Source organism: Protopterus annectens, chromosome 10.part0 (assembly GCF_019279795.1).
Source record: "Protopterus annectens isolate FY-2018-M chromosome 10.part0, PAN1.0, whole genome shotgun sequence".
In the NCBI taxonomy this organism is placed as follows: Eukaryota; Metazoa; Chordata; order Ceratodontiformes; family Protopteridae; genus Protopterus; species Protopterus annectens.
This window is the reverse complement of record NC_056744.1, coordinates 932,674,098-932,699,078: the sequence shown is the minus strand read 5'-3', so window position 1 is coordinate 932,699,078 and position 24,981 is coordinate 932,674,098. Positions and strand designations below refer to the sequence as shown.

The window sequence follows — 24,981 nt, the reverse complement described above, 5'->3', positions numbered from 1 at the left end:
GAGTAAGATTTAGCATTAACTGTTCAGGATGTATTGCTGCTGAAGTGGAAAATTTCAGTTTTCCAAGTAGAAGCTTTGCATGTTCATGGTATAAAGCAGTCAGTCAAACTCTAAGAAAATAACTGAAATTCTGCTTCATCTGTTAATGATGGAAAAGGTTCAGTATAATGTTATAATCACCTTGGAAATATATTTCACACTTCAGACTTCTTGTAAAACGTAATTTAGGGATAGGAATTAAACTGTTTAGTTTTAATATTCAACTAACTGAACTTCTTATCATCCAGCTGCAAAGCTTTGCCCCTTGCACAGAGCTTTATACCTGGAAGGAAAATAAATGCAATAAATTTCAGTTCTCTGCACAGACAAGACAATATTTTATAATTAAAAAAATTGCCTTCAGTGAAAAATTCATAAAGCACCCCCACCCCATTTTTATTTCTGCCCCACCAGTTTCTCAGTCTACCAAAGCAATCTCTAGGACTCATTGCATTTCTTATTATTAAATGTGTATAATAAATTTGTCATTTGTAGTAACATGTTTTACAGCTAGTATAAATTAGCTCCAAGCTGTATCATTCTGTAATTTCACAAAACTTTTTTCCTAAGATAATTATTTTGCGTGACACTTTAAAGGCAAGACTTCTATCTAATGGACATTCTCAGTATCTGTGGGGTTTATTGTAATATTCCTTCTTTCAGTGAGTTACTGACATCTATAATAAGGTATAATAATATTGGTAGGATACATTAAGTTACAGATAAAAGGAAGCCTGCTACTACATGTTCAGTTATACAGTATTCCTCTACTGAAATCAGTCTCTCTCTGGGAGTAACAAGGAAACAAAAAAAATAACCTAAAAATCATAACTGTGGAAATGTGCAATAACTTTTCTCTCTGAATTGCTCTTACCAAGACTATCTAAACAGCTTGTTACTGTGAGACTTCTGTTGGGTTGTCTCTGATCAACAACAGTTACTTACAAAGCTTGACAAACTCAGTCTGGTAATTTGCACTAGTGAATACCCTAATCATTTTCTTTTGCTATAAATAGATGTTGCCTATGATAAACATGTTTATCCCATACAACTATTGTAAGTGACAACATCTTGAGATGTAGACAGGAGTTCTACATATTTTCTTTTGTTAAAACCAAGCATTTCAACTTATTATATTATTGTAAGAGAAAAAGCAATGTAAAATTCAGCAGAAGAATCCATATGTTATATACATGTGTTAATTACATGTGGTATAAACAGTGAGCCTACATACTTTTGTTGCTAGTTGATTGTGTTATTATTTAATTATTGTTTTGCAATGACAAATGAATAAAATAATTAGGAGTACAGTTTTGCTTTTCCTTATGCTGTATACAAGTAATGAATCAAAAGATAGTCATGCTTTTCTTTAACACTGCTTACCTACCTTTGAATAAATAAGTGAAATAAAATACAGAACAATTCTTTATTACCTTCTTAGCATAAAACAGCCAAGGGATTTGTGAGTCGACTTCACTTGTAGTCACTGCATAAAACCATATATCTTAATTAAAATAATTTGGTTTAAACTGTGAGTCTATTTTGATTTAGTTGCTTCCTGTTTATAGTCTCACAGCTCTGAAGTCATTAAAGACCAATATTAATCTAGTTTCTAGTCATTCTTCAGAAGTCTTGTACCTTAATTGTGAAAAGAACTGCATGTCTATAAATATCTGACTGTATATTATAGGTAGGCATTTTCTAATGGAAATTTCCTGGAATGACGCTGAGATGTGTATCTACAAAATACTTTTAATATAGGGACCTCAGATTAAAGGACCATACGCCTTCTACCCAGTATAATTTTGGGAGAGGGGAGTGATTATACTACATTCATCTACACTATTTTTTTTAAAGACTGCACCCTTGGCTGAGTATACTCATAGACCTCATAGTCATTAGAGTTTGAGATCCCTGCTTTAAAGTGTGTCATTAATTCTAAAGGCAAGGGAATTGCTAGCTTTGTCTTGAATTTTAATGAAAACATTGTGATTTTTAATGCTATTTATATTCTGCAATCCGTAAAATTATTGAAAGTTTCACTTTTTTATAAAAATATATACAGAATTTAGGCTGGTACGCATTTAAAATGTCAGCACTCTGACTGATAAGTCCTGCAATGCAGAGGCAGAATTACTAAAAATGAGGACTTACATGCGTGAAGTGCAAAATTGTCATTTTTCAAAATATTCTATTGCAGTGTATTTGATGTATGTGTGTGTGTGTGTGTGTGTGTGTGTGTGTGTGTGTGTGTGTGTGTGTGTGTGTGTACACACATACATATATATATATATATATATATATATATATATATATGTGTGTGTGTTTGTGTACACACACACACACACACACACACACACACACACACACACGCATATGTATACATGGGTCTACTTTGTTTGATAGCAAACACATTTCACTGAAACTCATTTCGTCGAAGCCTCATTTCACTGAAAATGAATTGCCTGAGCACAATTCACTGAAAGATCATTTCACTGAAACTCATTTTATCTAAACAGGTATATGCCCTGTTCCCCACTGTAGTGCGATCCTGGAGTTAGTATATATAGTTAGGGGAGTGTGGGGGACACAGCCGCCCACATTGGGAGGTGTGGGGGTGTAGTTTGGGTATATGTTATCTTTTGGAAAGAGTTATTCATTTAACTTGTAAGTTTGCATGCCTGTGGTTTACAACATTTAAAATAGCTGTGCCCCCCATGCCCCACCCCCTTAGTATATATCCAACTCCAGGATCACACTACAGTGGGGAACAGGGCATATACCTGTTTAGACGAAATGAGTTTCAGCCAAATGAGTTTTCAGTTTTAGAAATGGTACAGTGTGTCAAATCTTAATGGTTGCTTGGGGTCCATAGCAGAAAGATAGTGTTTATTCAGTGAATCTTATTTCAGTGAAATATAAATATTAAAATGCCTTTTGACATTAAAATCTTAATTAGTCTTACAATGCAAAACATTTACTAAACTCTCTCTTTCCATAAATTGATTAACGTACACAGTCTAGACCAAGTACCCCCTTTTGTTCAAACTAGATCTAACAATTCAAACATGCATATTCCTGGAAACACCATAAATTTATGCAAATTCAAAGGTGTTTATTTTGGGACCTTTTGTAGCTGAAGTTATTGATTTTATTAGCTAGATTGTGGTTATACTGCTGTAATAAAGTTTATTTGGAGTATATTAAAATCAAAATGTACATATTTTCAGCCAATTAAAATTGTTTACTATCTTCCAAACCACTGTTTAAAATTTATACTTCAGTTATTATACTAACATTTCATTCAGAAATGCACCATTCATCTGTTAGGATTAGTTACTTCAGTATTTTTCCAGAGTGATAATCATGAAGTATAAATTATGATTACCTTCTGTTTATTAAATTCTTCTAAGAAATTGTTATATATAGTGTAGGTGTTGTAATCAATGCTTATTTCCCTCCCTGTAAAACAGCATGATATTCCCCATGAATGTCAGCATCATGCGTACATTACAATGCAAGTAATGCAGATATTTAACAGTTTCTGGTTGTGTCTTTATGCACACAAAACTATCCCTGGATCTTAATACCAAATTAAAGCTCATTAATGTAGTCTGACTTGATTTGGTAATTTGTTGTCCTGAATTTTAATAATATCCGTGGTCCCCTCCTCTTTAATATTCTCGCCAACACCCTCCACACATTCCCACAACAGGCCTCCCTAATATAATATACAGATGACTCCACACTCATATGAACATCTGGCAACACGGCACCCCTCAAAAGAATTACTCAGGAAGTTTTAACAACAACTGACACATGGCTTTGTAACTTACAACTCATGTCCAAATCTTTAAAAAAATTAAACTACTATTTTTTTCTCCCCAAATCCCTCTGTTGTGAAAAAAAAAATTCAAGTCCTCTATTGATAATACACCCACTGAGTTCACTTCGTATAGCAAATTATTAGGGATGATAGTGGACAATATTCTTAAATTCAACCTACATATACAAAATTACATAAGAAATCAAAAGACTAGAGATGCTTTACAGAGCCAAAAGCTTTTTTAGCAGTGCAACTAAAACTGTACTTGTCACTACTTATCTTCTCCCCACACTTCTTTATGGTGCTCCCATCCTTACTAACCACCAGGCATCACAACTTGAACAATGATATAACAAAGTTGCTAAATTTGCATCAAATACCCCACCACGCTATAGCACTCAAAAGCCTAAATTGGTTAGAACTACTCCATGGACTAATGTGCACACCTTCGTACCACCTATAAAATTACCCAGCATTCATTTACCTGTCCTGCACTAAAAAACATTCTATACAACTGTGTTCCCAGTCATTGTGATCCAGTGACCAAAAACTCCTGTCTGTCCAGAAACCTATGAAATCTGCAAGGCCTAGAATGCCTTATTTGTATCCATCAGGCCAATATCCTGTCCCATCCTTCAACCCAATTCTGAAAGACTTCTTAGCCAAAAGCTGTATCTGTTCTTGCTTAACACTAGGAAAAACTATATCCCTAAATGTGAGCAAGTACTTATTCATACTTTACTTCTCCTTACTCACTTCCTTATCGCTGTCAATTTCTCTACCCTGGCTTTCTCTGAAAATATACCATAAGCCTACTTTTCTCTCACTTCATATTGCAATTCCTGTTTGTATTATGACAACTTAGTTTAAATTTTCTATAAACTGGCAAAAATGTCTCCAAATATTAAATAATTATCATGTAACTTGTATCTGTTCTTACCAATGTGGTCATATTTTGTCTAATCTGGTATAATTGTTTAAACTGTAGATGTTTTAGTATTTCTTTTGAAGATTATAAAATTATTGTTATTGAAATGTTTTGTAATACTTTGGTGCTTTTCTCTCCAGATGTCCACTGAAAATGGGCTGCTATCCAGTAGGACTTTCTTGGTAATCAAATGTCAATAAATAAATAAATTCTTAAGTAGAACAGGTGCTAACTTACATTATTATTTTATTAACATTCCCCTGGTATTTTCTTCTCAAGTTGTTTCACTTTCAAAAATCTCTCAATCCCTTAAACTAATATCTTGGAATTCACAGATTTCAAACATACTTGCAAAAAAGTAACTGAACAGGATACACCACGAGAGCACTACTTCTTCACAAGCTTTCTTTATTCAAAACGATAACAAATACAAGAATGAGCGCTTTCGCGTGCTTCTTGCATGCTTCTTCAGATATAAATTTCATTGTCTATCTCTCTTCCTTTTATATCAGTCAGTGCTACCAATTATTATTATAATTGAACAATTACTCAATTGAGCAATTGACTAATTAACAGGAAAAGCTTTCAGCTTGCTGAGAGATGTCAATATTATGCGTTTGACTCTTACCCCGATTGCTCAGTTTAACTTATATTCTCCATTTATTATTTTTTGTCACAAAAATTCATCAACATAAAATAATCACAAATATCCATAAACATTTTCTAAAAAACTAATCTAATATAAATATTTTACGTAGAACCAATTTGGTGTAAGCTGTGATAAAAACAATATTGGAAATATCCCGAACAGTATATTCTCTGGTAGCTGGAAATTAAGATACATCTTGCTTATCATGCATTCAACTAATCATTGAGGTATATGCATAAAAACATTGCTTCTGTCTAAGAAGATGTATATCTTGTATCAGATGAAAATTCCTTCTAGATGTGCATGTAAAGCAGAGCAATACACCATAACCTTGTTCGTACATGTAAATGTGCCATATGCAAGGAACTCAAACGAACTAAGATAGCATATAAAATTCACTACAAGATATGCACTTAAAAAGAACTAAAGAATGAATTGGTGCCACTATGCTGAATATGCATCTAAATGTTTGCTTCAAAATTAATCACTGACTTCATATCCAGGTCCCGTTATAAAGTCACAGTTTCATTCTCATATCTTGTTTTGGAATCTATGTAAGTTGCCTGTTACATGGTTCTACCCTCACTGTCATGTTCGCTATTAGATCTCGTTTGATTTTTGCCGAGAATATCTAGTTAACAAATCATTGTTTTGGGTCCATAACACATCTAAAATTGAAAGTTAAAAAACTTTTTAGACAACTGAATGACTTTTTTTTAAAAGGAATGTATCCATTCTAAAATTAAGATTGGCTCAAAGCTACCTTACTTTTATCAATTTTCATCATTCACTATTATGTGTAGATTCATCTATTTAATTTAAAGTATCTATATTAAACTTAATTTCTAGTTAAGATAAATAGGTATTCATGGTAGTCTCATTTTCTATATATTACTACTCTATTTCAGCAATGTTATGTAAATTAAAATAAAAAGATGTACATTTCTCTTATCCTATATGATATTATATGATTATTGTTATTATAACATCAGTTCAATTAATATTATATATTTAAAATTAATATATAAAACAATATATAAAAAATAATAATAATATACTTATATCATTTAAACAGTTAAAAATCTATATATGAAAAAATCATGGATGCAAAGCAAACATATCGAATAAATCAATCACCTTGCAATTGATGTATAGACATATTGCTGTAAGCAATAATAAGTTAAATGTAATTCTGTCTTGTTAACCATAGTTGAACAAATCAACTTGAAACGTATTTATATGAGAATATGTGAATAGCGTGCATTTATAAGTCACTATATAGCTTTCCATGTACTAATCATCCATTCTATCAAAAACCTTAAATATGCTGTTCAAAAGTCATTCTTAGTGCTGGCTTGGATCTATATGGGTATAAATAATTCAGATGTTCAAAAAAACCCATTAATTGATCTATTGAAGGGTTCCCATATTTGATAAAATGAAAAATGATAAATGGGTGACTCTCATGTATATACTTTAAAATTTCAACCCTTTTGTGCAAATTCTTACAGTCTTATCATATTAAATAATGCTTGCTACTTGATACAATCACATTGTTTGGACCTTATTCAACCCAACGATTTATATTGTTATCAGATTCTCAACGTGTACATATTTTAATAAACATTCTAAATATACATAGTGAACACTATATAAATATACATGTTGTTAAAAAGAAAAAAGAAGAAAAACAGAAATGACATATGCCTAGCTGAATTATTCTAAAAATGGTTTAACTGTGACATAATTGTTAATTCCTGGGTCTCTGTGTGCCCCTGACCTGAAGACCCATTCCATCTCTAGTTTCGCTAGGGCATTGCTGTTATCACCCATCCTAGGGCTGATGTGTAAAGTTTGTAAAACTCTGAAATTAAAATAGTGTGTGGGATTTAGAGTTTTATTTATTTATTTATTTAATTTTATTTAACATTTGTTGACCGGGAATGTCCGACTAGGTTCCACAGAGCCTGTTTTCAGCGGAGGCCCGGGGAGAAATGCTCCAGATGCATGTCTTTGGAGTTATATGTTTGGCCAATGCATTCAATTCGTGGTGTTTACGAATGTCATATATATGATTGTATATGCGCTCTCTCAGTCTCCTCTTGGTGAGACCAATATAGAAGGCTGGACAGAGAGCGCAGTTGGCCATATATATTAGGTTCTTGGTATTACAACTCGTGTGTACCCTAGGTGAAAAATGGAAGTGTCCATATGGATGTTGGTATTCTTGTATAGTAGTAATGTATTGGCACATACTACAGTTGTTACATGGATATGTCCCTGGAGTGCCAGTTATACCATCCTGGACATGAGCATTCTTATGTAGCTTAGCAGAAAAAATTGTTTTCAAATTGTCACATGTACGAAAGACAAAACCTGGTTTTTCACCTACTATTACCCTAGTGTCATCTGTAATGGTGAGAATGTTCCAGTGTCTATTTATGATACTCTTAATTCATTGATGTCATTTGTGTATTTCAAAATGAAATTAACCTTTTTATTCTGTGTGTTATGTATTCCAGACTGTTCATCTTTGGATCTCTTCTTTCCTCTGTATTTCTCACGGCAACAAATGTGTGCCTTCTCCACACTATTCTCATCTGGTGTAATGTTGCATCTAGTCTCTTTAATGAGCTTGCTGTTATATCCCCTATTTATAAATAATCTTTCCATCTTATCTGCCTCTATTTGTAGTATAGCTGGATCCTTGCATATTCTAACAAGCCTCCAAAATTGTCCCTTCATAATTCCGGAGAACATGGACCTAGGATGCATACTGCTGTATTCTAGGATTGTATTCCTCCAACATGTCTTCCTGAATAATTTGAAAGATAATTTATCTTCTGTGTCGTAATATAGAGTTAAATCTAAAAAGTTTATCTCAATATAGGAGTATTCGTATGTGAATTTCAAAAATGTAGTTGTTCCCTCCAGATAATCTACAAAGCCCCTCAACTCATCAATGGTGCCATCCCATGCCAACATCACATCATCAACGAATCTCTTGTACATACGTATTTTGTCCATCCATGGGCTATTAAATATATGTTTCTGCTCCCAGCTATATAGTACTAAGTTAGCATAGGAGTTTGCGCATGGGGTGCCCATAGCGACACCCCAAGTTTGCAAATAGTATTTACTATGAAACATAAATATATTTCAATTCAACACCAATTCCAATAATTGGCCAATTAAAATCTGCCTATCTCTTGAGAAGCCACTCATGGCTACCATTATTTCCCTCACAGCCTGTGTGCCATACTCATTAGGAATACACGTGAACAAATCACGAACATCCAATGTAACTAGGAGTAGTTCCCCATTCCTTTTTTCTAAGAGGTCAAAGGATCTTAAATCTTTCAATAAATGCTGTGTGTCTCTAAGTATAGTGTGAATTTTATTCACTAACGGCCTCAACATTTTCTCTAAAAATGTTGAGATGTTATATGTCGCCCATTGTCTACCTGACACTATAGGTCTCATGGGCATCGGTTCAACTTGTTTATGTACTTTCGGCAAGCCCTTTAGCACTGGTATAAGTGGTTCTTCTATATAAAGGAAATCAAACATTTCTTTACTGATTTGTCTGCACATCAGGATGTCATACAGTTCATCTCTTACATTCTTGATAATGCTCATTACTCCTTCTGATGTTAGTTCTTTATAAGTATCATTCTGAGCTAATTTCAAACATACTAATTTCATCAAACTCCACGAGTTTCAAAATTAATTATAAAAACATGAGCCACCAGCATTGCCACAGCAGGTAGCTTCACTAAGGAGTTATATGATCACCTAGATAAACATATAGAACTGGCAGTCCCAAATTATGTATATATAATGGGACATTTAAAAGCAAACTATCCTGGTGGTCCACCAACATAAATAAATTATTCAAAGTATACAGCAGGTCGAAAGATCTTCATATAAAGGATGATATAGTATTTGGTCTATTAACACAACCCACAAACTCAGGTTAGCATCTGAAGCTAAGAACAATTACAAACCCTTCTTTAGCTACATTACAAAACTAAGAAATAATAGCTCCCTATCAGATTACCAAAGTTTCAGAACTTTGAACATCATACGGCTGAGGCCATATGATCGAAGTTTTGAAACTTTGAACATTTTGAATAGAGACTGATGTACGTGTGGAGTCCAATCCATAATGTTAAAAAAAATCAATTAGAATTAATTACTATTACAAAACTTAGTAGACATAAACGGCATCACTGTGTGAAGATCCTAGTAACATTTTGTAATGAGTCTACAATACAACATGTATATAGCTGTAGTAAAAGCCGAAAGGGGTGAAAAAGCATATGAAACCAATACTTTCCAAAGAAAAGCCAAAGATATTGTGACAAAAGCCTTCTCAAAATCTAAAAAAAGACTGGAGAGAAATGTAGTCTTTCATTCATTTTGTATGAGAGTAAACAGTGTCCTTGTGTGATATGTTCCTGACCTCCACTTAACAAATCCTGCTTGGGTTGCATGTACTGAAGTAGGATGAAGGGGGCTAAGCTTGTCAGACAGGATCTTTGCATATGATATTGCTTCAGTATTACTAAGAGACATTGGTCAGTATCTCTCCATTTTCAGAGGGTCTTTTCCCAGTTTTAGAAGGACAATTATTCTTGATTCTTGCATTGATAGGAGAGTTGTTCCTGTCCTCTGCATATAAATAAATGAAAGATGGCTTTGTCAACACATTCTGCAAGACAGAAGACTAATTAAAATGTAAAACATCCAGACCAGGTGTCTTACCATTGTTAGTTACTTTAAAAGTCGCTCGTAGCTCATTTACAGAAATAGGGTGAGATAAAGTTTCTGTACTGTGGGTGTCAACCCTAAGGTACTGCATTCCAGGCACAGTCTGAGCTGCCATGTTGAAGGAATGTCATTAGTTATGCATAGTATGACTGTAAAGTTGTGTGAAGAAGGATCTAAAATCACCTACTATGTCCAAAGGAATAATCATTAAGGAACCCCTAACTTTTATATCTGTAATACTCATCTGTTGTCTGCAGTTTTTGAGTTGAAATGCTAAGAATTTCCTTGACTTACACTCTTCTGCCCATGTTGAAAGATTTCCCCCTTCTGCGATAAAGCCTGGATTTCAATTGAAACAATTGGGCTAAGTCTTGCTTTACTAACTTATAACCCTTTATTGACAGTTTATTCCAAAATGTTCTTCTACAATTATCCCAAAGTGTGTTCACCTTAAAATTTAGGATCTGCCCTTTATCATCCAAGTCCCTGAAATACCTGGCTGTAGCTGCTAGCTAAACAGACCTTAGTTTCTCTTCAAATGATTCCCACCAAGTGAAAATGGGCATACACTCAAGGGTGTTAAGAGACAATAAAATGCTCTCCTTCCTGTAAAACATTTAAAATGAATCTCGTGCTCCAAGATTAATGGGCACATCCTCCACTGTTTAGCCTCCCTGAAGGGGAGAGGCTGAGTGTCTAACTCCAGTAATACTGCCTGATGATCCAGTAAGCAACACAGCAAAGTCAAATGAGCTAATGTTCTAATCTACTATGAAAACACCATACAATGTGTAATCAGTAGAATTGCAGAAAACAGTCTGACAATATCTGATAAATGCAAATTAACTGAACCACAGTGCAAGGCTTTCTGAGCCCTAATATGCAATTCCAGTTTGGGATTGCTCCTATCTTAGAATCAAAATCTACATTAAAGTAATTTCTCTTAAGTACTGAAAGCTCAAAAAAAATGTTTTCCTGTCTACCTCTAACCATTTAAACAGTTTCAAAAAGAAGCTGGGAAAATGAACATTAGAGCCATAGATATTATATAACAGCAGAGACCATGTAAACAGATGCAATGTCATCAGTATCTATTGCTCCTTGGAGTACCTGATAGAATCTGACAGCCCCAATTAAGTTAATGCTTATACAAACTGCAACATCACTGTTAGACATGTGTGACAAACCGTGATGCATAGTGTAAGATTTAACTTAGCACATCTATGATGTATTTTTGCAGTTTTTCTCTCACGAACAAATATACTATCTACTCTCAAAGAGTAGACCAATTGGAATAATGATCAAGTTCTTTGCCTCTCATGCACAAGGTACAAGCTTCAATCCTGACCTCCGGCCAGTACCTGTCTGGAGTTTGTCTGTTCTTCCTGTGTCTTCTTGGGTTCTTCCTACCTCCGAAAAGCATGCCTAGTGTTTCCATCTTAAACTCACCAATGAATGGAGCTGTGAGAAGCAACATAGACTTTACATGGTGCCCTACAGGGGTAAGATTTGTACAGACCAACTGTTTTGGGCATCTACTGTGGTGCACAGTAACTTTAAGATAGTAGAACAAGGATCAAAAAGCATTTGCATAGTTGCCCTATACATCCCCCCAGGTAACAATATCCCCATTATTGAGGATATCCTCTCTTGGATCTCATCAAACATACAAAATGAGACTTTAATCCTTGGCAATGTTAATATTAATTGGTCTTCTATAAATTCCTCCACAAACTCTCAGAATATAAACCTATATAAATTCACTCAACTTATCAATTTTCTCTCTAGACCTACAAAGGATAATACTTCGGGTAGTATTTTAGACTGGATATTAGTTTCCCACCCTCATATTATCTCTGCCAGTGGTACCCTACCTGACTCTCTTAGTGACCATCTCCCTGCCTTTGCACGTTGTAGTCCTTCATCCCTCCATTTATACCATAATTATATCTCAGTCCGTTCCCTGAAAAACTTCAATGCTCAAATCTTTTGTAACTCCTTAAAACGTATGACCTGGGACCCTTTAAAGACCCTTCCTCTAGATAATGCTGTTACTTACTTCAATACTTCCTTTCTTAACCTACTTAACAACTTCACCCTCCTCTGATCTAAAAAGGTTAAATCCAAAACTACCAAAGAAACTATCTCCCTTATGCACCTCTGACATAAATCATGGAAACAGTACCAAAAACATAAAACACCCAATTCCTTATCCGAATACAAACAACTTCATAATAGAGTAAAAAAACACATTACCAGAGACAGAAAATCCTATTAATCAATATTACAAAATTATCATAAATCAAACCCTAAAAAGTTCTGGAACAGCATCTCTACCCTACTCCAATATGGTTAAAAGAACCCCTGCTTAGATCCCAACTCTTCTGATCTCTCCATAGCTACACAATTTAACTTCTTCTTTATAGACTCAACAGCCAAGCTCACCACATCCTTCACTAATAATAAATCAGGTCAGACCCCTTCTCCCTCCACAAACTCAACCCTCTTCAGCTCCTCCTATACTCATCACCTCCCCTTCACTTTCAAACCTATTCCTATTACTACCATAAAAAAGTCTACAAAAATTGAAACCAAGCTCATTTGCCCCAGATGAACTTCCATCTAACTTTGTCAAGCTAGCAGCCGATAGTATAGCTTTTCCCATTTCCATCCTTATAAACCTTTCCATCCAAGAATCGTATGTACCCCTCCTCTGGAAAAAGCCTTCATAATTCCCCTGCACAAAGGAGGCAACAATACTGAAATCTCTAATTTCCGTCCTATAGCCATCCTGTCTCCCATTTCTAAAATTCTTAAAAAAATGTATCCACCTACAGTTCCTACCATATCTCTTAGACAACCAACTGCTGACCCCTACACAACATGGCTTTAGACCTGGACACAGCGCCACTACTGCCCTCTTCTCCTTTCTTCAAATCATCAGCCATGCTCGTGACTCTGGCAAAATTGTATCTACCCTTCTTCTAGATTTATCCAAAGTTTTCGATACTGTTTCACATAACCTTCTCCTCTCCAAGCTCTCTCAGCTTGATCTTTCCTCCTCCTCCATCAGCTGGTTTTCTAGTTACCTTTCTAATAGACAGCAAGCTGTCAAAAGGAAAAAAAAAATGTATCTCTTCCTTCCTTCATACTCTCACAGGCATCCAACAAGGCTCCATACTAGGCCCTCTATTGTTCAACATCTTCATCAATGACTTTCACCATTGTATTCCAAATGCTAAGCTGATCCAGTACACTGACGATTCTACCATTATCTGTTCTGCCAAATCCCTCCCCAAACTCATGAAACTAACTCAAGGCCTTCTCTTGCACTGAGTCGTGAATGCTGAACAATCACCTTGCCCTCAACCCTTCAAAATCCAAGATCATGATATTTACCCCTTCTAAATCTACCAAAATAGATAAGAACTCTTTTTCCTGTAACTAGTCAAAACTTGACCCCAGTTGAAATAGTTCCCCACTCAAAGCTTCTATGAGTCCTTATTGATGATCAACTAAAGTTTGACATCTACCTACAAACTAATATTAGGAAAACACATCAAAAACTGGGTATGTTATATCGCCATAGTCACTATCTTACTCCATCAATCAAACACATCCTCTCTACTACCTGTCTTATCCCCTCCCTTATGTATGGTGCCCCTCTACTTACCAATCTTCACTACTCTCTAAAGTCTAAGCTCACTTCCAGCTACAATAAGATCTCTAAGTTTGCTACCGGATCCAAATCCTCCTACCACCACTGCAAGGCACTCCACTCCTTGAATTGGTTGGAACTTCCTAACTATCTTTCCTACATTCAACTCTATATTGCCCATAAGCTCATCTTCAAACCCTTGAATTGTCCTTCACCCTCCTTCACCCTCAAAATACACCAGCCCAACAGACCTTTTAGGTCCAACAGCCAAAACTTCCTAGAAGTATACAAGCCTATAAGTACTCCTTGGACACTTCTATTATCTTCCTCCCTTGCACGAATATGGAACTCCCTTCCTCCTGAAATTCAAACCACCTCCAACTATTCCACCTTCAAAAATCTGCTCCATTTACACCTCTCTTCTCACTGGGACTACTCCTGTCATCATCCCACCTGACTTCATCCACTACACCCCTACTCTCCTTTATCCTACTACCCATCCTAACACTAAGCTCTGCTATATATATTCTACTCTTTCTCTATTACCTTTTATTCACCTTGCATACATGCAACTTGCAAGGTCTCCCCTCCTCAATGCCTTCCTCTTAATTATTACCTAAGTATGCTTATTAAAGCACACTCCTATTTACTTTACTATTTAATGTACTGTTGTTATTTTTATGTCCTCACAATACTCTGTACTGTCACATCCCATGAATGTTTTCTTACCATTTTTGTTTCTCTTGTTGTTTTCATACTCAAACTATGTATAAGTGACAAATTGTTTTGATTTTTATGTGTGAAATATGTATATAAGTGACAAACTGTTTCTGATTTTATTTGTGAACTATGTATAAACTACAAATTGATGATTTCTTTACTGTAAAACTGTACTAGGAGCTTTTCTCCCCGGGCCTCCATTGAAAATGGACTCATTTTTGGCCCAATGGACCTTCCCGGTAAACAAACTGCAAATAAATAAATAAATCACAGACTGCATGCCGAGGCGGGGCTAGCCACTCAAGAGTGTAAAACATGATTCTAGGTGATTTGGTTATGTTGACTAATGCTGGTGCTAAGTGGGTTGAGGACGTGGCCTACTCAAACCTATGGCAGGGACCCATGCTAACAGTGGGAGGGAGGGGTGTATGTACCATAAAGCCAAGCAGCCCTCGGTCAATGAACTACTGTCCAGCTGGTGTCCATTTGCCATGCCTGGGTTACCTGGGAAAGCTCTGTTGAGAGAACATGAAACCAATCAACCTGCCAAACATGAATAAAGAATTGCTACACTCAATGTAGGTTCACTGACAGGATGCAGCTTGGAGACAGATGACATGGTGGTCCACAGGAAGATGTATCCAAGAGACAATGACATGGGAATTGTACTTCAGAAGGCAGTGAGGGATGTCATCAGAATTAGTGACAGACTCATGGCAATCAGACTGCAGCTCTAATGAGAGAGCAGTATTCATAACCTCAGCCTATGCTCCACAGCAGGGTTGAGATAGTGAGGAAAAAAGTGCATTCAGACAGCAGTTGCCAGGCCTACTAGATAAAGAAGGACAACATGAATTGGTGTTGATAATGGGTTACTTGAATGCACATATTGGAACAGACAGAACAGGATATGAGGACTGCCTGGTCCACATGGGTGGGGCAACAAGAATAAAGAAAGAGACCCCATTCTACACCTCTGTCTGGCAAATGGCTTGATAGTAGCCAACATGTGGTTCAGAAACAGAGACAGTCACGAGATCACATACAAGAGTGACCAACATGCAACTCAGGTTGACTTCCTCCTAGTACGTAAAGGGCACTGGGGTAGAATCAGTGATTTAAAGTCATCCCCAGTGAAACAGTCAGCCCACAGCATAAACCACTGGTTGCCACAGTCAGTGGCAATCAATGATCAGAGAAGGCTGTAAGGTCAACAGAGACTAGACTGAAGACCTGGAGTTGACCGGAAAGAAAGTACAACAGTTCAAGGAAATACTCATGGCTCTAGCACCCCAAGAAGAGGAGGATATAGGTGGTGTTGAAAAAGAATGGCAGAGCCTCTTCTTGGGGTGCTAGAGTCCATGAGGACTACAGAACAGATATGTGACCAAGCCAAGTATAGAAATAAGGTGTATAAGGAAAGCTGGTGGTGGAATGCAGAAGTCCAAGAAGTCATCAAAAGAAAGGAGTGCAGGAAAAAGCAGAAGATAGAAAAGACTGATCAGGCTTGGTTGGATAAGAAAGGAATTGCAATAGGTTCATAGATTAGTACTAAGCTGACTGCCCTTGCAAGCCATTTTAACCCTAACCATTTATCTCTTGTGAGACTCAAACCCTGCACCTTGTGTTTGTAAGGCAAACACCTTAACCATTAGGCCACCCTCCCAACCCCAATAGCAAAGAACAGGGCATCAGAGGCACTCTACCAACATCCGGAAGGTGACGCAGTAGATGACACAAAGAAACTATAGCAGGTTGCAAGGCAAAGACAGAAATACACCCTTCAGAAGGGATGCCAGCAGCAACCTGCTTACCAGTCCACAGGACATCAAAGGTAGATGGAAGAATTACTTCAAGCAGCTTCTGAATGAAAAAAATCCCACAAAAGCTGTACTGCCCCAGACAAAGCCTAAAATAAGAGAAGAGGAGGAGCCCAACCTAAAAGATGTAAGACTAGCACTAAGGAAAATTAAGTCAAGATAAGCAGCAGGGTCAGATGAGGTCACAGCAGATATACAAAATGTTGGGTGAGATGAGAGAAATGGCTCTTAAGGGTACTCATAGCAGCGTGGAGAGAAAGACTTATTCCATATGACTGAAGAATAAGCATACTCATGCCAATGTACAAGGGGGACATCCACAACTGAGGGCAGTACAGAGGCATCAACCTCCTGCCACATTGCATGAAAGTTCTGGAGAGGGTGATTGATAAACAGATATGCAGAGTAGTAGAAAGTAGGATGGGAGATGACCAGTTCATATTCAGATCAGGATGCAGCACAACTGACCCAATGTTTGCAGTGAGACAGATAGTTGAGAAGAAGCTAGAAATGAGAAAAGAGTCCAACTGGGCATTCCTAAACTTGGAGAGAGCATATGACATGTACCTCACAAGACATCTACAACAACTAGAAAAGCCACAGAAATCCCTCACAAAGAGGATTACTGGCCTCAGACAGATGCCCTACGCAGACCTTCTCAAAAAACTCCAGCTTTACTCTGTCACATATCGCCTCCTCAGAGGCGATTTCTGCCTAACATACAAAGCTATGCCAAACCCAGAGCTGTTGAACATGCTCCACTTAAAGAAATCCCAATCCTTCAAGCTACACACTCTAGGGACCTAAACCTTGTCACCACAATAAACAGAACATGCTGGAGGGATAGATTCCTGTCCCCGAGACTTCCCAAACACTGGAACAAACTACCTATTTATATCAAGCAAAGCACCTCATTAGCACTCTTCAAAAAAAATCATGATGATTGGATGGGAGATAGGAAATTCACCACGGGGATCACTTCTGTGGCTCTGCTCGACAAGGGCACAGGAAAATTATTTTCTTGGGTGGCAAAAGCCAGGGTACCTTTTTGGCTAGTCTTATATAGGCCCTAGGGTCAATAGCCTAGTACCTACCTATGAACAAGGTACCAAGAATGCTGACTTGGGCAGTACTGCTGTGGTTTGAAGTTGCAGGAAGATTGGTAGAATTAGTGCAAGCTATGTACAAGGACCCAATGACTCAAGTGTGAGCAGTGTTCAGTCTCACAGAGGGGTTTCCAATGGGAGTGCACCAGGGTTCAGCTCTGAGCCCACTGCTGTTCATACTGGTGATGGACTACATTAGCCAACAGGTTAGAGGGCACAGTTGCTGTATGAGGATGACATGGCATTACAGGCAGACTCTGAGCAAAAACTTCAGCAAAGGATAGGGGCATGGAATACAAAACTGAAAGCATATGGGATGAAACTAAGTACAGATAAGACAATGGTAATGTCAGCTAATTGGTGAAATCAGAAGAAGCTGAGGACTGAGATAGAAGGGAAGATAGTGGAACAGGTAAATAGCTTCAAGTATCTGGGAGGGGTGGCTGAAGAGAAGGGAAGTCTGAATGAAGGGGTCAAAGCTAAAATCAGAGGGTATGCAGCCAACTGACATAGAGTCTCAGTTGTAGTTAATGACAGAAGAATGCCAAAGAAGCTGAAAAGTAAGGTGTACAAGACAGTGGTATGACCAGTACTACTGTATGGTACAGAAACCTGAGCAGTAAAGGCAGAGCAGATGGAGAAGCTAGAGGCGATGGAAATGAAGTGCCTGAGAAGGGGAGTAGGATGCACACTGTGGGACAGAGGAAGAAATGAGGACATAAGAATTTCAAAGTAGCTCCAGTTACAGAAAAGATCAAAGAGAACAGATTATGGGGGTTTGCACATATGCAGAAAAGCAGAAGACAATCTGGTGATAAAGATTTAGGACAGACAGGAAGGATGTAAGAGCAAATGAGGACATTCAGCAAAGAGGTGGATGGATTGTGTGACTGAAGATTGACAGTCGGACATGAGTCTTGAAGAAGGCAGGAGTGTGGCACTGAATCGAGAGAGAGATGGCAGCGGTTAACATGAAACCCTGACCCCATGTAGAAAATGGGAAAAAGGGGGGTGATGATGATGCATATCTCTTTGATGTATAATTTAAATCCCTAATATTAACAATAGTCATCTTCAAAGACATTTGTGCTAATTAGTGAGAAAAACAAATAGTCTCATTAATAACAAAGGGGTAACCATAATACCACAAAAAAAAATATTCTAGCTGCTGTACGCCCAGCAGGCAGTAGCACAAATTTGTTTCAACCACAAGCAATCCACAGAAAACAGCTGCATAGTATTACTAACTGAACTTTGCCCAGGTGCAGAATAAAAAAGAAAAAGTACTTTAAATGTTTTTCATTATACTGTTTAGACACAGAGCTTTTAGACATTGCCTTCTTATCCTTTTTGTTAATAGATGAAAGGAGATGCCCATTAGAATTGTATGCATGTCTTCAATCTGCTTAACATATGGTTGAGTCTACACAGTGTTGCACTCCTTGTCCGCTATGTCTTGCATAACAAACTTGTCTGTCATCTTATCTGGCTGTTCCAGTGTGATAAAACTTTCTCATATTAATTCTATACAGCTGATGACTCACTGTCTTCCTGTGCAGCCTATTCAGGCTATTCCACTCCTCTCTTTGTCCTCCAGACCTCAAATGATTGGTACGGTACACTACAGGTAACACACATTCCAGAAAAACTGCTGCAAACTTCCCTAGTTGAGTAGAGTGCGTTACTCTCCAAAATACTGAGGCTGAAGGATTGTAATCTAGCACTATTGTTTACATTGTTCTGGACTGTTGTGCAAGAATCAAATTAAGGAGCAACACATCTTGCAGCTTATTCTTTATCTCATTCACTCTAGTGGACCTCATGAAGTTTGGATGGTAATCTCCAATGGGCAGAGCCTAATCCATTTGACAGAATCAAATTATGCTGTCACATTTCAAAAAAGTGTTCATATCTCTGTAACCATAGGGGTTATGAAAGAAGAATAAATCGCATACCCTTCAGCACAAACTATTTTATAGTGGTAGTATTCTTTAGGTTCTAGGTCTTAAACTGAATTTTATAAATTGCAGTAAACACAGTCCCCGGGATTCATGAAGCATGGTGCAAGGATGGTTTTAGCCTTGCATCGAGCGTCCTCCTTACAGATTGTGCAGTAGCACCATATGAATATTTATGAGGGCACGCTGCCTCACCCTCGACGTCCACAGGAAATGTGTGCGAATGTAGGATACGTGTTTAAGTGCTCTACGGAGGCGTAAACATGCACCCACAGTTGCACAACCTACTATGCTTACTATTAGAGCCCACCTCTAATAGTAAGCAATTGAGTCAGTGTCTGTGGATGCTGAAATGTATGCTAAGCATACAGGAGTGTACACGAACACTGAAATAAAATCAAAGAAGTAAACACACAAGCACGTAGTGGAATGTTGAACACCGTCCCTAGAACTATCACAATTAGATTCCCCCATGTCCCTATTTTACATTTGTATTGCTTCATTATTGAAAGTGTAAGTGAAGTGCAGCATGTTTACGCATCGCCGCCCTTTGCTTAGCGTAGCTTACACATCAAAATCATCCAAATAGAAAAGGACATGCGGAATCAACTTTAATGTCAATAGTGTAGTGGTTAGAGCATGCGCCTAACGAACAGGCATGCATGATTCAAGTTTCACTGTACCACATATCATTTTCCATGTGGAATGTGTATATGAACATATTTATACATCCTTTTGCTGTATAACCTACATAATAACATGTAAATGTGAACTGGAGTACTGCATGAAATGTTTAACTAATGTCATTCAATCAAAGTGGTAGTGTTATAATGAATAAGGCACCAGTAAGCAGGTGTAAGCACAAATAAGCAGTAGTAAACATATATAAGTAACAGTAAGCAAGTCTAAGTGCGTTTGCGCAGGTGTAAGCAGTGCCCACACACATTAAGCATAGTAGAAGCTAACCGAATTTAACAAACTGTAATTGGAAGATAGCACAGCCTACTGTTGTGCAAACGCACACACCAGCTCACAACTGCTTAAAAGTGCTTTAAGCACTCTGTATCCAATGGTCCTTGTTCTGGCAGCAACAAAATAAATGGCCACTGCAAAGGCAAACCCAGGACTCTGCACACCACAGCCAATGTGATTTACCACTAAGCTATGGCAGATATACATAAATCTGATGTTATCACAAACATATCATCCAGCATGCAACAGCATAGGAAATGTATATAATTATGCAGATGTGTGTGCTTGTGTATGTACAGACAGATATATTATATATATATATATATATATATATATATATATATATATATATGAAGAATGAACATATTTTTTCTCTCTACATTTTTCCTGTGACTGCTATTTTCGCCGAAAAAGCGATTTCTAGCATTTCTGTGCCTTAAAAAAAACAATTTTTGATGCATACTATACTGTTTTTTGCTGTTTGCACTTTTAAAGTTGTTTTAAGTCATTTTTTTGTGTTGTTTAACTGTTGTAGGCTACACATTAAAGTGTGCTAGCCTGTTCTAAGCATTTAAGTGTTTTTGTGAAACTTTACTGTATCTTCTGCTAAAAAAAAAAAAAAAATCTTGTTTCCCACCTTTTCTAAGCTAGTCTAGACCAGTTTTCAGGTCCTGCTGAATTCGGGGCTGTGGTACAAGTTCCTGTGTTGCCCATATCCTTACTTGGATAGGAGGAAGTTTCTCTGTTCACCAGTGAGAGTGGGGAGCTTTGAACAGCCTATCTGTCCCTGGAGGAGTGGTCTCAGCCCAGCAACTAGTAGTTTATTGGCCGTTTTGGGCTAATTCCTATCTCTTTCATCCCCCTTCCTTAAAACCCGCATTTACGCATTTTTGCACAGTTTTGCGCACCGTGCAGCGCCGGTTAGCTAGGGTTAAACTATTCCAGGCTCCACGAAGTCTGCTCTTCAATTTTCCCCTTGGAACTAGTCAAACTCTCAAATAAAGCACTCTAACTTACCTTTTATAGCCCAGCACTTGCTCTAAGCTCTCAGCACTAATAAATGCTAATACTACACCTCCCCTTTACTATAGAGTAGTACAAGGCTCCCTCTCCATCCCTACCGGACAATCAGTAAATCAGTTCATTTATCTGTACAGGCATGTCCAAAGAGCAGTTTCAGGTGTACTCTCCAGACCAGCTGGTGAATCTGGGAATCTTGAGACAATGTTACAATTGCCTCATGTACACAGACAACCCTCTCCTCCTTCCAACAAATACAAATGTATGTGAGAGATGCAACTATACAGCCAAACTGGAGGCCAAGCTCTCTCAACCCAAGGCTGGAACAGTCAGCCAGAAGGAGAAGAGAAACACTTGCACCACACTACCATTATCACATACACCAGTCATATCTGCACCAGCAAACAACACACATAAATACACAAAACATACTCAGAGGCACTAAATAAAAATCTGCCTAAGAAGAAGAGACATCCAAAGCAGACATCCAAGCAACCTCCACCCTCAAACAACAACCACGTATCACATACTTCACAAAGTCAGTGTGCCATGCAACCACAGCCCTTAAGGCTTAACAACACACCCAATACACTAGTAATAGGTGACTCTATTGTCAGGCACACTGGAGTTCCACTCACTAGACTGAACAAGGAGAAGGTCACTGTAAGCTGCCTGTCAGGTGCCAGTATCTGCCACATAACACAAGCACTCAGGTCACTCCAAACCAAGTACAAATATGACTCTATCATTGTACATGTTGGTGTGAATGACCTGAGACATACCTCCCTGGACTACATGAAAAGAGAAAGAGACATAGAGAAGCTGACCCTGAGTAGCATCTTGCCCTCTCCAAGAATGATGCCACAGTACAAAGAAAAAATGATCAGTTTTAACAAGTGGCTAAGCTATTGGTGTTGTTCAAAGGGGATCCAGTGTCTGTCAGCCTGGGATGACATACTCGACAAGCCACGCTGCTTCGCCAGAGATGGCTTGCACCTGTCGCCCTTAGACTTTTGAATACTGGCCAAGGCTCTTGCCACCTCCATAGTGCCTTTTTTTAGCAAGGCTCAAAAGACAAACCCACCTCCATAAACAACACAAGTAACCAAAAACTGAGGGTAATGCTACTCAATGCCAGAAGTCTAAACCTCAAAATGCACACAATCGAGGCACTCCTTAGCATGGAGAAAATCGATATCTGCGCAGTAACAAAACCTGATTCAAGGCTCCAGAGAGCACCCCAGCACTACCAGGCTACAACTCGTACCATACCTTTTAGCCCCAGAACCCGGACCGAAATACAAAAGAAGGAGGTGTATCCATTTTCATAAAGGATACCCACACCTCCAGGTTAGTAGCACAGCACGAGGCCTCGGAGACCATCCATGTGCAACTAACAGTGGGCAAAGCTGCTTTTCAGATCATAGCTTGCTACAGATCACCTACCTTGTCTCAGGACCCCCACTTAGCATTCCTGAGAACACTGGAAAATATGAAGGTCCTACCAAACACCATGATAATTTCAACTACACTAGCATTGAATGGGAAAACTACTCAAGTACAAACTCCTTCACCCAATGCTTCCTAGAGTTTATAAACTCAAACGCCCTGGAACAGCTGGTCACCATACCCACAAGAGGTGACAACATATTGGACCTGATCATCACCAACCTGGGGGATCAGTGCTCCACACCAGAGGTAAACCCCTCTCTGGTAAGATCAGACCATAAACTAATCACACTGGACATCCACATCCTGACCCCACCCCCAGTCAAGAAAACCACTGTGAAAAACTTTTCAAAAGCCAACTTCACACTTCCCAAGACCGAGGTGGAAAGTTTCAAAGCCCCCTTGCTAAAAGATAATGCTGCCCAAACCTCAGAAGCCTTTTCAAATGCATTCTATGAGCACTTACAGGAATGCATGGATCGAGCCATCCCAAGTAAAACCAAGAATCACTCCTCCAAAAAGAGGAAACCAGTCTGGTGGTCCCCAGCCATAAATAATCTATACAACAGAAGGAGGAAACAATTTCATGATAGAGCAAAATCCTAAAAAGGAAAGGCAGCCGTGATCAACATTAGCAAGAAACTACGATCACTCATAAAATCATCCAAGGCCAGTTTCGAAAGAATAATTGCCAAAGACTCTAAAGATAATCACAAAGCCTTCTTTAGCTATATCGAGAATCTAGGTGGCAACTCTCAGATATGCTCTGAGCTAGCGCAAAATGGCAAAAAATACACTGAACCAACTGACATTGCCAACATCCTAGCTGACAGGTTCAGTAAAAACTTTACCCTTCCACCCCCAAAAGGGCCTGTGTCCATCACAGAAGAATGTAGAGCCCCAGATATCACAGACATGCAGGTGAAAATAGCCCTCTCCAAAGCTAAAAACACATCATCAGTGGGACCAGATGGTATCCCAGGCTGTGTCTTACACGAGCTCCAAATTGAACTAAACCCTCACCTACATTCACTGTTCAAACTCAGCCTTACCACAGGCTATGTACCCAAAGAATGGCATACAGCAACAGTCATCCCGCTCCACAAAGGTGGTGCCACAACAGATCCTGGGAACTATCGCCCCATAAGCCTGACTAGCCTAGTCTGCAAAGCTATGGAGCGCATCATCATGGAACTCATAAACAGAGACATTGGGAACCTCCAGACACTGGACCCTACCCAATTCGGCTTTGTTAAGGCAGATCCTGCCTCCTAAACCTAGTTGACTTCTTTGAAAAAGTTACCAAGACCATAGATGAGGGAAAGGTAGTCCAAACAGCCTACCTGGACCTCGCTAAGGCCTTCAACACCATTCCCCACACAGGCATCATAGATAAGCTCACCAGCTTGAACAATAACCCCTATGTCACGAGATGGGTTGCCAACTGGCTCACGGATAGAACACACAAGGTCAGAGTTGCGGGTGCCATGTCCCATTCTAAACCAGTTACAAGTGGCGTCCCACAGGGCTCAGTCCTGGGACCCCTCCTGTTCGATATATACTTCTCTGAGGTACAGGCAAGCATGGGAAGACTATGGCTGACCAAGTTCTCAGATGACTGCAAACTGGGGGCCATAATCAACTCTCCGGCTGACACAGACATCCTCCAGAAGGGTCTCACAGAGACAGATACCTGGTGTCAGAACCATGGCCTCAAGCTAAATGTTAAAAAATACATAGTCATCCCCTTTGGGAAAAACAAAGTGCTCATGAATTATCACATAGGTAGTAATCCACTAAGTACAGAAGATGTAATTAGGGATCTAGCAACCCAGGTAGATAGCAACCTCTCCTTTGATAATCACATTGCCAAAGTGGTTAGAAAATCCTTCTATGTAGCTCACCTAATCACAAAAGGGTTCAGATCTAGATCAAGAGAGGTCATTGTGCCCCTCTACTCATCACTCATTAGGCCCATAATTGAGTACAATGCCCCATTTGGAATGTACCTTACTCGACACCTGCAACAGCTGGAAAGACTACAGAAGTACCTCACCAAGATG

General features: G+C 38.4%; 1 protein-coding gene across 2 annotated transcripts in view; it reads left to right on the top strand.

The window, feature by feature from the left end:
- The window catches only part of PLPPR5 (phospholipid phosphatase related 5), a 3,295,121-nt gene that overhangs the window by 2,948,385 nt on the left and 321,755 nt on the right, over nucleotides 1-24,981 (top strand). The window lies entirely within an intron of this gene.